Source organism: Heptranchias perlo, chromosome 16 (genome assembly GCF_035084215.1).
Source record: "Heptranchias perlo isolate sHepPer1 chromosome 16, sHepPer1.hap1, whole genome shotgun sequence".
Lineage (NCBI taxonomy): Eukaryota > Metazoa > Chordata > Chondrichthyes > Hexanchiformes > Hexanchidae > Heptranchias > Heptranchias perlo.
In genome coordinates this window covers 17,208,948-17,222,613 of record NC_090340.1, presented here as the reverse complement: position 1 = coordinate 17,222,613, position 13,666 = coordinate 17,208,948, and the positions used below count along the sequence as shown (strand labels likewise).

The 13,666-nt window shown below is 46.3% G+C and overlaps 1 protein-coding gene across 2 annotated transcripts in view; it reads right to left on the bottom strand.

The window, feature by feature from the left end:
• The window catches only part of LOC137333517 (mixed lineage kinase domain-like protein), a 38,810-nt gene extending 31,227 nt beyond the window's left edge, over window positions 1–7,583 (bottom strand). The window contains exon 1 of one of the 2 annotated variants that reach the window (XM_067997708.1): window positions 7,459–7,583. The gene's annotated coding sequence lies outside the window, so the exon portion shown is untranslated. Of the gene's footprint in view, window positions 1–6,767; window positions 6,825–7,458 lie in introns of those variants that run through there. The other variant, XM_067997709.1, reaches the window with a different exon arrangement.
• Between the last annotated feature and the right edge of the window lie 6,083 nt (window positions 7,584–13,666).

Sequence of the window (13,666 nt, the reverse complement as noted above, 5' to 3'; positions counted from 1 at the left end):
ATCGCGCGGGGAGAGATATCGCGGGGGGAGAGATCGCGGGGGAGAGATCGCGGGGAGGGGAGGTCACGGGGAGGAGAGATCGCGGGGGGAGAGATCACGGCGGGAGAGATCACGGGGGGAGAGAGATCGCGGGGGAGAGATATCGCGGGGGGAGAGAGATCGCGGGGGGGAGAGAGATCGCGGCGGGGAGAGATATCGCGGGGGGGAGAGATCGCGGGGGAGAGATCGCGGGGAGGGGAGGTCACGGGGAGGAGAGATCGCGGGGAGGGGAGGTCACGGGGAGGAGAGATCGCGGGGGGAGAGATCACGGGGGGAGAGATCACGGGGGGAGAGAGATCGCGGGGGGGAGAGAGATCGCGGGGGGGAGAGAGATCGCGGGGGGAGAGATCACGGGGGGAGAGATCACGGGGGGAGAGATCATGGCAGAAGTTGTGCTTGAGGGGCCAGGGGAAGCACTCTTGCTCCACCTGGCCCACAAGCAGTGCTGAAAATGCACTTTTCTGCTGGATCTGACAGTGGGTATCAACGACATAGAAAAGGAAAGGGATGAGTTCCTCGGGTCAGAGTTTCAGGAGTTAAGGAGGAAGTTGAAAAGCAGGACCTCAAAGGCAGTAATCTCTGGATTACTCCCAGTGCTACACCACTAGTGAGTACAGAAATAGGAAGATAAGGCAGGTTAATGCACGGCTAGGGACTTCAGATTCTTGGGGCATTGGGACCAGTTCTGGGGCAGGAGGGACCTGATTAAGACAGACTGGTTGCACCTCAACAGAGCTGGGACCAATGTCTCGTGGGGAGGTTCACTAGCGCTGTAGGGGAGGGTAAAAACTAATTTGGCAGTGGGATGGGCACCAGGATGTAGCATTGGAAAGGAGAAACAAGGTGCACAAAGGATTGGGAGAGACAGATAGCACTGGAGTAAGAAATAGTACAGTATTAGGTGGAATCAAAGATTGGCAGGCAAAATTGTAGTTGAACAATGGGCAGCCTTTCAAGAGAAGATGGTTCGGGTACAGTCTAGGTACATTCCCATGAGGGGGAAAGGTAGGGCAACAAAAGCCGGAACTCCCTGGATGCCAAAAGATATAGAGAGTAAGATGAAGCAGAAAAAGGGGGCGTATGACAGATGTCAGGTTGATAACACAAGTGAGAACCAGACTGACTATAGAAAGTACAGCGGAGAAGTGAAAAAGGAAATAAGAGGGGCAAAGAGAGAGTATGAGAATAGACTGGCGGCTAACATAAAAGGGAATCCAAAAGTCTTCTATAGGCATATAAATAGTAAACGGGTAGTAAGAGGAGGTGTGGGGCTGATTAGGGACCAAAAAGGAGATCTACTCATGGAGGCAGAGGGCATGGCTGAGGTACTAAATGAGTACTTTGCATCTGTCTTTACCAAGGACACAGCTGCCAGACTGGGCCTATGGCAGGTGGTGAGTGAACCAATACGAGGGAAAAACCTACTTGACCTCGTCCTCACCAACCTACCTGTCGCAGATGCATCTGTCCATGACAGTATTGGTAGGAGTGACCACCGCACAGTCCTTGTGGAGACGAAGTCCCGTCTTCACACTGAGGACACCATCCAACGTGTTGTGTGGCACTACCATCGTGCTAAATGGGATAGATTCAGAACAGATCTAGCAGCTCAAAACTGGGCATCCATGAGGTGCTGTGGGCCATCAACGGCAGCAGAATTGTATTCCAGCACAATCTGTAACCTCATGGCCCGGCATATTCCTCACTCTACCATTACCAACAAGCCAGGGGATCAACCCTGGTTCAATGAGGAGTGTAGAAGAGCATGCCAGGAGCAGCACCAGGCGTACCTAAAAATGAGATGCCAACCTGGTGAAGCTACACTTCAGGACTACACGCATGCTAAACAGCAGAAGCAACATGCTACAGACAGAGCTAAGCGATTCCACAACCAACGGATCAGATCAAAGCTCTGCAGTCCTGCCGCATCCAGTTGTGAATGGTGGTGGACAATTAAACAACTAACGGGAGGAGGAGGCTCCGTGAACATCCCCATCCTCAATGTTGGCAAAGTCCAGCACGTGAGTGCAAAAGACAAGGCTGAAGCATTTGCAACCATCTTCAGCCAGAAGTGCCGAGTGGATGATCCATCTCGGCCTCCTCCTGATATCCCCACTATGACACAGTGACACACTGTTTGCTGTAACAGAGTGACACCCAGATACTGTCCCCTGTAACACAGTGATACCCAGGTAATGTCCCCTGTAACACAGTGATACCCAGGTACTGTCCCCTGTAACACAGTGATACCCAGGTAATGTCCCCTGTAACACAGTGATACCCAGGTACTGTCCCCTGTAACACAGTGATACCCAGGTACTGTCCCCTGTAACACAGTGATACCCAGGTACTGTCCGTTGTAATACAGGGATATCCAGATATTGCCCCCTGTAACACAATAATACCCAGGCACTGTCATCTGTAACACCCAGGTACACTGAAGCCAGGCTTCAGCCAATTCAATTCACTCCATGTGATATCAAGAAACGGCTGAGTGCACTGGATACAGAAAAGGTTATGGGCCCCAACAACATCCCGGCTGTAGTGCTGAAGATTTGTGCTCCAGAACTAGCTGCGCCTCTAGCCAAGCTGTTTCAGTACAGCTACAACACTGGCATCTACCCGATAATGTGGATGATTGCCCAGGTATGTCGAGTCCACAAAAAGCAGGACAAATCCAATCCGGCCAATTACCGCCCCATCAGTCTACTCTCGATCATCAGCAAAGTGATGGAAGGTGTCATCGACAGTGCTATCAAGTGGCACTTACTCACCAATAACCTGCTCACCGATGCTCAGTTTGGGTTCATCCAGGACCACTCTGCTCCAGACCTCATTACAGCCTTGGTCTAAACATGGACAAAAGAGCTGAATTCCAGAGGTGAGGTGAGAGTGACTGCCCTTGACATCAAGGCAGCATTTGACCGAGTGTGGCACCAAGGAGCCCTAGTAAAATTGAAGTCAATGGGAATCAGGGGGAAAACTCTCCAGTGGCTGGAGTCATACCTAGCACAAAGGAAGATGGTAGTGGTTGTTGGAGGCCAATCATCTCAGCCCCAGGACATTGCTGCAGGAGTTCCTCAGGGCAGTGACCTAGGCCCAACCATCTTCAGCTGCTTCATCAATAACCTTCCCTCCATCATAAGGTCAGAAATGGGGATGTTCGCTGATGATTGCACAGTGTTCAGTTCCATTCGCAACCCCTCAGATAATGAAGCAGTCCATGCCCACATGCAGCAAGACCTGGACAACACCCAGGCTTGGGCTCATAAGTGGCAAGTAACATTCGTGCCAGACAAGTGCCAGGGAATGACCTCCAACAAGAAAGAGTCTAACCACCTCCCCATGACATTCAACGATATTACCATTGCCAAATCCCCCACCATCAACATCCTGGGGGTCACCATTGACCAGAAACTTAACTGGACCAGCCATATAAATACTGTGGCTACAAGAGCAGGTCAGATATTCTGCAGCGAGTGACTCACCTCCTGACTCCCCAAAGCCTTTCCACCATCTACAAGCCATAAGTCAGGAGTGTGATGGAATACTCTCCACTTGCCTAGATGAGTGTAGCTCCAACAGCACTCAAGAAGCTCAATACCATCCCGGACAAAGCAGCCTGCTTGATTGGCACCCCATCCACCACCCTAAACATTCACTCCCTTCATCACCGGCGCACCATGGCTGCAGTGTGTACCATCTACAGGATGCACTGCAGCAACTCGCCAAGGCTTCTTTGACAGCACCTCCCAAACCCATGACCTCTACCACCTAGCAGGGCAAGGGCAGCAGGCACATTGGAACAACACCACCTGCACGTTCCCCTCCAAGTCACACACCATCCCGACTTGGAAATATATCGCCGTTCCTTCATCGTCGTTGGGTCAAAATCCTGGAACTCCCTTCCTAACAGCACTGTGGGAGAACCTTCACCACGCGGACTGCAGCGGTTCAAGAAGGCGGCTCACCACCACCTTCTCAAGGGCAATTAGGGATAGGCAATAAATGCTGGCCTTGCCAGCGCCGCCCACATCCCATGAACGAAAGAAAAAATGTTACCAAAGTCCGAGTAAAAGAGGAGGTAGTTGAGATACTGGATGGGCTAAAAATTGATAAAGAGGAGGAACTAGAAAGGCTGGCTGTACTTAAAGTAGATAAGTCACCTGGTCCGGATGGGATGCATCCTAGATTGCTGAGGGAAGCAAGGATGGAAATTGCAGAGATGCTGGCCATAATCTTCCAATCCTCCTTAGATATGGGGGTGGTGCCAGAGGACTGGAAAATTGCAAATGTTACACTGTTGCTCAAAAAAGGGTGTGAGGATAAACCCAGCAATTACAGGCCAGTCAGTTTAACCTCAGTGCTGGGGAAGCTTTTAGAAACGATAATCCGGGACAAAATTAACTGTCACTTGGATAAGTATGGATTAATAAAGGAAAGCCAGCATGGATTTGTTAAAAGCAAATTGTGTTTAACTAACTCGATTGAATTTTTTGATGAGGTAACAGAGAGGGTAGATGAGGGCAATGCGGTTGATGTTGTGTATATGGACTTTCAAAAGGCGTTTGATAAAGTGCCACATAATAGGCTTGTCAGCAAAATTGAAACCCATGGAATAAAAGGGGCAGTGGCAGCATGGATATGAAATTGGCTGATTGACAGGAGACAGAGAGTAGTGGTGAACAGTTGTTTTTCGGACTGGAGGAAGCTATACAGTGGTGTTCCCCAGTGATTGGTACTAGGACCACTGCTTTTTTTTATATATATATTAATGACTTGGACAGGGTCCAATTTCAAAATTTGCAGATGACACAAAACTTGAAAGTGTAGTCAACAGCGATAGACTTCAAGAGGACACAGACAGGCTGGTGGAATGGGCGGACACACGGCAGATGAAATTTGACAGAGAAATGCGAAATGATACATTTTGGCAGGAAGAACGAGGAGAGGCAATATAAACTAAAGGGTACAATTCTAAAGGGGGTGTAGGAACAGAGAGACCCAGGGGTATATGTGTACAAATTTTTGAAGGTGGCAGGACAGGTTGAGAAAGGCTAAAAAAGCATACGGGATCCTGGGCTTTATAAATAGAGGCATAGAGTACAAAAACAAGGAAGTCATGATGAACCTTTATAAAACACTGGTTTGGCCACAACTGGAGTATTATGTCCAATTCTGGGCACCGTACTTTAGGAAGGCTGTGAAGGCCTTCAAGAGGGTGCAGAAAAGATTTACTAGAATGGTTCCAGGGATGAGGGACTTCAGTTATGTGAATAGACTGGAGAAGCTGGGTTTGTTCTCCTTTGAGCAGAGAAGGTTGAGATGAGATTTGATAGAGGTGTTCAAGATCATGAAGGGTTTAGTTAAAGTAAATAAAGAGAAACTTTGGTGGAAGGGTCGAGAATCAGAGGACACAGATTTAAGGTGATTGGCAAAAGAACCAAAGGTGACATGGGGAAAAACCTTTTTACACAGCGTATAGCTATGACCTGGAATGCGCTCCCTGAAGGAGTGGTGGAGGCAGATTCAATCGTGGCTTTCAAAAGGGAATTGGATAAATACTTGAATGGAAAAAATTTGCACGGCTACGGGGAAAGGGCGGGAGAATGGGATTAACTGGATTGCTCTTACAAAGAGCCGGCATGGGCTCGATGGGCTGAATGGCCTCCTTCTGTGCTGTAACGATTCTATTATTCTAACCTCCCTTTAGCTGCCGGGTTTCCCGAGCCCTGGGAAACCTGGTCCGCAGCCATTAAGTTCAATTGGCTCCCAAAATCTGAGGAACAGAGCCTCATTTACATATTATAATGACAGACCCGCCTCTCCAGAACGGGTTGGTTGGACGCCCCCAAACCCATCACTGTTAAACTGGAAGTAGGTGCGTTTGCGGCGGGTTGGGGTCATGTTTTGAAAATATATCAATTTAACCCCCCCTCCCCAGACCCTCCCCTCCATGAGTTCAAATCCCACCATGGCAGTTTGGTCATTTGAACCCAGTTTTAAAAAACCTGGAAATAAATAAACTTGGTATCAGTAAAAGTGACCATGAAGCTATTGGATTGTTGTAAAAACCCAACTGGTTCACTCATGTTCTTGAGGGGAGGAAACCTGTCGTCCTTCCCCGGTCTGGCCTGTATGTGACTCCAGGCCCACACCTACGTGGTTGACTCTTTCTTAATTGCCCTCTGAAGTGGCCTAGCAAACCATTCAGTTGTATCAAACTGCTAGAAAGATATAGGTTGCAGCAGTTTAAGAAAAAGACCCACTTCCATCTTCTCAGAGCAACTGGAAATGGGCAATAAATGCCGGCCTTGCCAGCGACGCCCATATCCCATAATAAAGTGATATATATATATATCACTTTATGTTCGCAGATCCACTGTATATATATTTTAAGTTATTTGTTTATATGCAAAGTTTTGACAGCATTTGTCACACTACAAACATCACATTTTACATGAAACATCAACAAATTGCAATTGAGTAACCTTAAAAGGCCGGAAGAGAAAAAAGGCCACTGAATTCCTTTGTGTGGTTTTTCTTCTGACGTTGAGGTAATTTGAAGAGTTTGTTGAGAAAGGGATCAAACACATACCAGTCTGCAGAAACCTCCACGTCTAATTGTTGGCCTCTTATTAAGCTCAGACTATACATGGATTTGCTCACGGTTGATTTCACCCCGATTGTTTCACCTGAATTCAAAACTCAGGAGGTTGTATGCGTACCTTTTGAATTTATCGCACTCCTTTGCTCTGCCTTCTTTCCAACAAGAGAAAGTTCCTGCAGCCAGCAGGCAGGTTTCCAATATCATTTCCTGTAAAACTCATTCAATTTGCTGTCCCTGCCTCACACCCTCGAGCCTTGGCAGCTATCCAACCAATCACCCGCTGGAAACGCCTTTGGATCCCAAGAGGAGCTTGCTCCCTTCCTGTCACGCGTGTCCCAGTGAGTCTTCCCCACCTTTGCACAGAGCTCATTCTGCAGCCTCTATTCACTGCTGTCTCTCACTCCAAAACCATCTTCACCACCTGGTGAGGCTTTGTGGTTACTGCAGGTGAGCGGCAGAAAATTCTGTTCCAGAACATTAATTCTTTCCTCCCCTTCCTGCACCCCTTCAATCCAATTTTCTCCCTTCTCCCTTTCTCTTCTAAAGGCACCGATTATTGCCAGATTGCAACTTCAGAAGCAGCAGCTGTTCCTGGAGCAATCTTGCCAAGCGATCGTTCTTCTTATGAAGGTGTAGACAGTGATTGTCGGCTGAATATTCAACCCTGTTCTTCCAGCGCCAAGAAAGCTACATTTATATCGAGCCTTTCACAACCTCAGGGCGTCCCACCACTTTCTGACTCAAAGGCGAGAGTGCTCCTACTGAGCCTCGGCTGACACCTTAAAAGTACAGGAAGGTTAAGTTTTTACCTTGTCTGCGATCCTGCTGCTCTGCTCCTGGGTCCAGGCTGGCCGCCCTTCCACGGTTCCATGCAGTTTTTCTGTTAATTGGCACTGCTCCCCTCCTGACTCATTATTTCCCTTCCTTCACCAGATTTCCCTGAAATCCCAAAGGGAATTCTCCAGTAGAGTCGCTCAGAAGTCATGGGAATTTCCAGACTCTCTGGGTCCTAGTGCCCCTCTAGTAACTTCCATTGGCTGCTCCCTGATTGAGGTCTGTGATGAGGACAGGCTTCTGGCCCCTTCCAAAGAGCACTCAGCACCAGGTAGACACAACCCATGAAGAGAACAGCTAAGCAAACGCACCTAACACCATGTGGAGAGCACTGCAATACACTCCAGTATAGCACCCCTAATAAGTGTACTGCCTGCTGTAGAAATGAGTAATGCTAGACCAGGAGGGTCCCAGGTTCAATTCCTGGTGTGTGCTAATACACTGATCTTGACCCTGTTGTGGTATGGCCTCTACAATTGGTCTCAGTGTTCCTGAACCTGGCTAGACACTCAATGTGTGTGGACATCAAGTATGGACAAGATAGGGTTCAGCTGTAATACACCCACTGATCGAGCAGCTGACTGACTTTCACTGTCACTTGAGTGAGTTGTGATCTATATCTTAGCAAGCCCTTAGCATCTTGAGAGGGAGGGGAGAAATTTGAGTGAAGGTCGCAAGTTTGCACCTTTACTGCATCTGGATACATGTTTTACAGAAATAAATTAATTTTAATCATTTCAGTGTGATCCACTTCAGGGCCAAGTTTCAGAGTTACAGATGCACTTCAGTCCAAAGGTTTCCAGCCAGGACTATTTTGGACTGGACCAGCAGTGTGACCACTGGGCTAACCCAGTGCCACAGGACTAAAACATCACGACAAGTGCCCACCTAATGAGGTCACCACTAATGCACAAATGGTCCACCCAAACTAAAATAAAAACAGAAACTGAATCAAAATCTGGCTGATTTTGTTAATAATAGTTAACATTCTGCGCTGCCCACCAGTTGCAGAAGGCCTCGTGCGTGCTGGTGGGCACCATGTGAGCCCTCTCCAGGCCCACCCGGGCACAGGCAAGACCGTGGGAGAGAGGCCGTCAGTCGGGATTTCCAGCCGGGCCTATTTTAGCCCAGTGACACCAAGACATATGCTGGCCCCTGCAGTCTGAGGAGGAGGCACTGCTAATAAAACAATCTTACAACCAAACTAACAGAAGAGTAGAGGCTGGGTTTTCAGCCAGGTGGTTTGCTACTTTTCAAATTTGTTGTTTTCTACTTATTCAGATTAGGAGACAATGCTTCAGACCTGGAGTGAATGACAGGCTGGAATCTAATCGAGGGGTTCAGATAGTTTATATATAGAATAATGGATACCTGGGAGTGAGTGACAGGCTGGAATCTAATCGAGGGGTTCAGATGGTTTATTTATAGAATAATGGATACCTGGGAGTGAGTGACAGGCTGGAATCTAATCGAGGGGTTCAGATGGTTTATTTATAGAATAATGGATACCTGGGAGTGAGTGACAGGCTGGAATCTAATCGAGGGGCTCAGATGGTTTATATATAGAATAATGGATACCTGGGAGTGAGTGACAGGCTGGAATCTAATCGAGGGGTTCAGATGGTTTATATATAGAATAATGGATACCTGGGAGTGAGTGACAGGCTGGAATCTAATCGAGGGGTTCAGGTGGTTTATTTATAGAATAATGGATATCTGGGAGTGAGTGACAGGCTGGAATCTAATCGAGGGGCTCAGATGGTTTATTTATAGAATAATGGATACCAGGGAGTGAGTGACAGGCTGGAATCTAATCGAGGGGTTCAGATGGTTTATATATAGAATAATGGATACCTGGGAGTGAGTGACAGGCTGGAATCTAATCGAGGGGCTCAGATGGTTTATTTATAGAATAATGGATACCTGGGAGTGAGTGACAGGCTGGAATCTAATCGAGGGGTTCAGATGGTTTATTTATAGAATAATGGATACCTGGGAGTGAGTGACAGGCTGGAATCTAATCGAGGGGCTCAGATGGTTTATATATAGAATAATGGATACCTGGGAGTGAGTGACAGGCTGGAATCTAATCGAGGGGTTCAGGTGGTTTATTTATAGAATAATGGATATCTGGGAGTGAGTGACAGGCTGGAATCTAATCGAGGGGCTCAGATGGTTTATTTATAGAATAATGGATACCTGGGAGTGAGTGACAGGCTGGAATCTAATCGAGGGGCTCAGATGGTTTATTTATAGAATAATGGATACCTGGGAGTGAGTGACAGGCTGGAATCTAATCGAGGGGTTCAGATGGTTTATTTATAGAATAATGGATACCTGGGAGTGAGTGACAGGCTGGAATCTAATCGAGGGGCTCAGATGGTTTATTTATAGAATAATGGATACCTGGGAGTGAGCGACAGACTGGAATCTAATCGAGGGGTTCAGATGGTTTATTTATAGAATAATGGATACCTGGGAGTGAGTGACAGGCTGGAATCTAATCGAGGGGCTCAGATGGTTTATATATAGAATAATGGATACCTGGGAGTGAGTGACAGGCTGGAATCTAATCGAGGGGTTCAGATGGTTTATTTATAGAATAATGGATACCTGGGAGTGAGCGACAGACTGGAATCTAATCGAGGGGTTCAGGTGGTTTATATATAGAATAATGGATACCCGGGAGTGAGCGACAGACTGGAATCTAATCGAGGGGTTCAGATGGTTTATTTATAGAATAATGGATACCTGGGAGTGAGTGACAGGCTGGAATCTAATCGAGGGGTTCAGATGGTTTATTTATAGAATAATGGATACCTGGGAGTGAGCGACAGACTGGAATCTAATCGAGGGGTTCAGGTGGTTTATATATAGAATAATGGATACCCGGGAGTGAGCGACAGACTGGAATCTAATCGAGGGGTTCAGATGGTTTATTTATAGAATAATGGATACCTGGGAGTGAGTGACAGGCTGGAATCTAATCGAGGGGCTCAGATGGTTTATTTATAGAATAATGGATACCTGGGAGTGAGCGACAGGCTGGAATCTAATCGAGGGGTTCAGATGGGTTATTTATAGAATAATGGATACCTGGGAGTGAGTGACAGGCTGGAATCTAATCGAGGGGCTCAGATGGTTTATTTATAGAATAATGGATACCTGGGAGTGAGTGACAGACTGGAATCTAATCGAGGGGCTCAGATGGTTTATATATAGAATAATGGATACCTGGGAGTGAGCGACAGGCTGGAATCTAATCGAGGGGTTCAGGTGGTTTATATATAGAATAATGGATACCTGGGAGTGAGTGACAGGCTGGAATCTAATCGAGGGGTTCAGATAGTTTATATATAGAATAATGGATACCTGGGAGTGAGTGACAGGCTGGAATCTAATCGAGGGGTTCAGATGGTTTATTTATAGAATAATGGATACCTGGGAGTGAGTGACAGGCTGGAATCTAATCGAGGGGTTCAGATGGTTTATTTATAGAATAATGGATACCTGGGAGTGAGTGACAGACTGGAATCTAATCGAGGGGTTCAGATGGTTTATATATAGAATAATGGATACCTGGGAGTGAGTTACAGGCTGGAATCTAATCGAGGGGTTCAGATGGTTTATTTATAGAATAATGGATACCTGGGAGTGAGTGACAGGCTGGAATCTAATCGAGGGGTTCAGATGGTTTATTTATAGAATAATGGATACCTGGGAGTGAGCGACAGACTGGAATCTAATCGAGGGGTTCAGATGGTTTATATATAGAATAATGGATACCTGGGAGTGAGTGACAGACTGGAATCTAATCGAGGGGTTCAGATGGTTTATTTATAGAATAATGGATACCTGGGAGTGAGTGACAGGCTGGAATCTAATCGAGGGGCTCAGATGGTTTATTTATAGAATAATGGATACCTGGGAGTGAGTGACAGGCTGGAATCTAATCGAGGGGTTCAGATGGTTTATTTATAGAATAATGGATACCTGGGAGTGAGTGACAGACTGGAATCTAATCGAGGGGTTCAGATGGTTTATTTATAGAATAATGGATACCTGGGAGTGAGTGACAGGCTGGAATCTAATCGAGGGGCTCAGATGGTTTATTTATAGAATAATGGATACCTGGGAGTGAGTGACAGGCTGGAATCTAATCGAGGGGCTCAGATGGTTTATTTATAGAATAATGGATACCTGGGAGTGAGTGACAGGCTGGAATCTAATCGAGGGGCTCAGATGGTTTATATATAGAATAATGGATACCTGGGAGTGAGTGACAGGCTGGAATCTAATCGAGGGGTTCAGGTGGTTTATTTATAGAATAATGGATATCTGGGAGTGAGTGACAGGCTGGAATCTAATCGAGGGGCTCAGATGGTTTATTTATAGAATAATGGATACCTGGGAGTGAGTGACAGGCTGGAATCTAATCGAGGGGCTCAGATGGTTTATTTATAGAATAATGGATACCTGGGAGTGAGTGACAGGCTGGAATCTAATCGAGGGGTTCAGATGGTTTATTTATAGAATAATGGATACCTGGGAGTGAGTGACAGGCTGGAATCTAATCGAGGGGCTCAGATGGTTTATTTATAGAATAATGGATACCTGGGAGTGAGCGACAGACTGGAATCTAATCGAGGGGTTCAGAATGGTTTATTTATAGAATAATGGATACCTGGGAGTGAGTGACAGGCTGGAATCTAATCGAGGGGCTCAGATGGTTTATATATAGAATAATGGATACCTGGGAGTGAGTGACAGGCTGGAATCTAATCGAGGGGTTCAGATGGTTTATTTATAGAATAATGGATACCTGGGAGTGAGCGACAGACTGGAATCTAATCGAGGGGTTCAGGTGGTTTATATATAGAATAATGGATACCCGGGAGTGAGCGACAGACTGGAATCTAATCGAGGGGTTCAGATGGTTTATTTATAGAATAATGGATACCTGGGAGTGAGTGACAGGCTGGAATCTAATCGAGGGGTTCAGATGGTTTATTTATAGAATAATGGATACCTGGGAGTGAGCGACAGACTGGAATCTAATCGAGGGGTTCAGGTGGTTTATATATAGAATAATGGATACCCGGGAGTGAGCGACAGACTGGAATCTAATCGAGGGGTTCAGATGGTTTATTTATAGAATAATGGATACCTGGGAGTGAGTGACAGGCTGGAATCTAATCGAGGGGCTCAGATGGTTTATTTATAGAATAATGGATACCTGGGAGTGAGCGACAGGCTGGAATCTAATCGAGGGGTTCAGATGGGTTATTTATAGAATAATGGATACCTGGGAGTGAGTGACAGGCTGGAATCTAATCGAGGGGCTCAGATGGTTTATTTATAGAATAATGGATACCTGGGAGTGAGTGACAGACTGGAATCTAATCGAGGGGCTCAGATGGTTTATATATAGAATAATGGATACCTGGGAGTGAGCGACAGGCTGGAATCTAATCGAAGGGTTCAGGTGGTTTATATATAGAATAATGGATACCTGGGAGTGAGTGACAGGCTGGAATCTAATCGAGGGGTTCAGATAGTTTATATATAGAATAATGGATACCTGGGAGTGAGTGACAGACTGGAATCTAATCGAGGGGCTCAGATGGTTTATTTATAGAATAATGGATACCTGGGAGTGAGTGACAGACTGGAATCTAATCGAGGGGTTCAGATGGTTTATTTATAGAATAATGGATACCTGGGAGTGAGTGACAGGCTGGAATCTAATCGAGGGGTTCAGATGGTTTATTTATAGAATAATGGATACCTGGGAGTGAGTGACAGACTGGAATCTAATCGAGGGGTTCAGATGGTTTATTTATAGAATAATGGATACCTGGGAGTGAGTGACAGACTGGAATCTAATCGAGGGGTTCAGATGGTTTATATATAGAATAATGGATACCTGGGAGTGAGTTACAGGCTGGAATCTAATCGAGGGGTTCAGATGGTTTATTTATAGAATAATGGATACCTGGGAGTGAGTGACAGGCTGGAATCTAATCGAGGGGTTCAGATGGTTTATTTATAGAATAATGGATACCTGGGAGTGAGTGACAGGCTGGAATCTAATCGAGGGGCTCAGATGGTTTATTTATAGAATAATGGATACCTGGGAGTGAGCGACAGACTGGAATCTAATCGAGGGGTTCAGATGGTTTA